Genomic DNA, 2,215 nt, shown 5'->3' with positions numbered 1-2,215 from the left:
AAAATGTTTAGATCTTGTCTGGGGGAAACGAATAGATGAAGCTGAAGTTTCAGAAAATGGAAAAATATACTGAAGGAGAAAGCGAGAAGAAAGATGAAGGAAAAAAAGAGAAGGAGAAAGGGACTTGCAAGACTGGCTTCCTGTTCTACAGATGGGAAGATAAACCTAGAGGTCTAAGGTCACACAACCAACCAGTAGCACTTGACTTGACCCCTTGGCCCCAGGCTGCACTTCCCCTCACCTGGGACCTGGGGGCAGTGTTCAGTAATCACTCCCCTTCCTAGGCTCCTAAGAAGCCTGGCAATCGGGGAGGCATTTTTCTCTGTCTCTTCTGGGGGACACACATGAGCTAGCAGAGAAAACATCCCTTCCCCACCATTCCTGGCCCACTCTACCCCTGAACAGGGCACAGGTGTGTATGTGACTTCCTCATATTTTAAATAAACGTTGTCACCTTGTCTGTAGTTGGACCTATTCCTAGGCTGCTTCTCTAGCAGGCAAGAACCTGGCAAAAGCGCATTCGTTCCAGTCTAGGCCTTGATCGTTCCAACCACCTCCACGGGAGAGCTGGATTGCATTCCCAAGGCCTAGCTTTAGCCTTGGCCCAGCTCGGCAGGCCACCGGGAGCATCTGGGAAGGAACCAGCAAATGTGAACACTCTCCTGGCTGTCTGCCTCTTAAATAAAATCTCAGCAGTTTCAAATTGGCCATTTACTGAAACTGACTACACGCACAACATGTACAACCAGTATCACCAGTTCCGGAGTACGTCACCACTCCAAAAAGAAACCCCACATCCTTAACTTCATGCCTGACTCTCTGCACGAGGCCCAGCAATCGGTCATTGGCTCTCGGTCACTTTGGGTTGACCTCTCTGTGCATTTCATACAAAGGGACTGCTAAAGTACGTGGCCTTTGCATCTAATTTCTCTCACTTACTGCAATGATTTCCAGGTTTGTTCATGTTGAAGCACATGTGGCTAAGTAATACTCTACCACTGGAATAGAATACATTTGACTTGTGAATTCATCAGTGGGTGTTGGACTCGTTTCCATCTTTTGCTATCGTGAATGGTGCTGCCGTGAACAAGTTCTGCGTACAAGTTCTTGTTTGAACTTTTGCTGTCGAGTCCCTTAAATACATACCAAGCAGCGGAGTTGCTGGGTCAGATGATAATACTGTATTTATGCTAGCAAAAGTTGCCACACTCTTCCCCAGTGCCTTCCCTGTTTCACAGCCCCACTAGCAAGATAAGGGATTCCAATTTTCCTCATCTTCGGCAATGTGGGGTTTTTGTTTTGCTTTGTTTTTGATTTATTTACTTTTACTGGAAAGGCAGAATTATAGAGATAAGGAGAGACAGAGAGAAAGATCTTGCATCTGATGGTTCACTCCCCAAATGGCTACAACGGCCAGAGTTTGAACCAATACAAAGCCAGGAGCCAGGAGTTTCTTTTGAGTCTCCCACGCATGTGCAGGAGGGTCCGAAGGCCTTGAGCCATCCTCAACTGCTCTCCCAGGCCATAAGCAGGGAGCTGGATGGGAAGTGGAGCAGTCAGAACATGAGCCAGTATGGGATGCTGGTCGGTGCTTGCCACAGAGGATTAGCCAATTGAGCCATCACAATGGGCCAACATTTTTTTTTTTTTAAACAGGAACAAAAGAGGGAGGGCATTTATTCATCAACTTCTCTTCTAATTTTACATTTCTTGGAAATCCACTACACTAAAATAGAGAAACAGACTCCTAAGGATGATGGCTCAAGTGTCTGCTGCCACTCACACAGGAGACCAAGATGAGTTACTGGCTCTTGGTCTTGGCCTGACTCAGTGCTGGCTATTGCAGGTGTTTGAGGAGTGAATCAACTGTCGGAAGATCTCTCTCTCTCTCTCTGTTGCTCTGCCTTTCAGGTAGATGAAATGATTGTTTTAATTACAAAGAAGAACATGGACCCAATGCAGTAGCCTAGCCAGGATCCCATATGGGCGTTGGTTCTAATCCCAGCAGCCCCGCTTCCCATCCAGCTCCCTTCTTGCAGCCTGGGAACACAGTCGAAGACAGCCCAAAGCCATGGGACCTGCACCCACATGAGAAACCCAGAAGAGGCTCCAGGCTCCCCGCTTTGGATCCGGTCAGTTCCAGCTATTGTGGCCACTTGGGGAGTGAATCATCGGACAAAAGTTCTTTCTCTCTGTATGTCCTTCTCTCTGGAAA

At 47.4% G+C, this 2,215-nt stretch overlaps 1 long non-coding RNA gene across 1 annotated transcript; it reads right to left on the bottom strand.

Annotated features, from left to right (window-relative positions):
- Positions 1 to 174: 174 nt before the first annotated feature.
- Positions 175 to 525, bottom strand: LOC121160774. The gene is made up of 2 exons (XR_005884577.1): positions 455 to 525; positions 175 to 213 (listed from the first exon to the last, which is right to left on the bottom strand). It is a non-coding gene; the product is annotated as an uncharacterized LOC121160774 (long non-coding RNA).
- Between the last annotated feature and the right edge of the window lie 1,690 nt (positions 526 to 2,215).

The sequence above is a fragment of the Ochotona curzoniae genome, unplaced genomic scaffold, assembly GCF_017591425.1.
Source record: "Ochotona curzoniae isolate NIBS_2020 unplaced genomic scaffold, NIBS_Ocur_1.0 contig_4565, whole genome shotgun sequence".
NCBI classification, from domain to species: domain Eukaryota; kingdom Metazoa; phylum Chordata; class Mammalia; order Lagomorpha; family Ochotonidae; genus Ochotona; species Ochotona curzoniae.
This window is presented reverse-complemented; position numbering and strand designations above follow the sequence as displayed.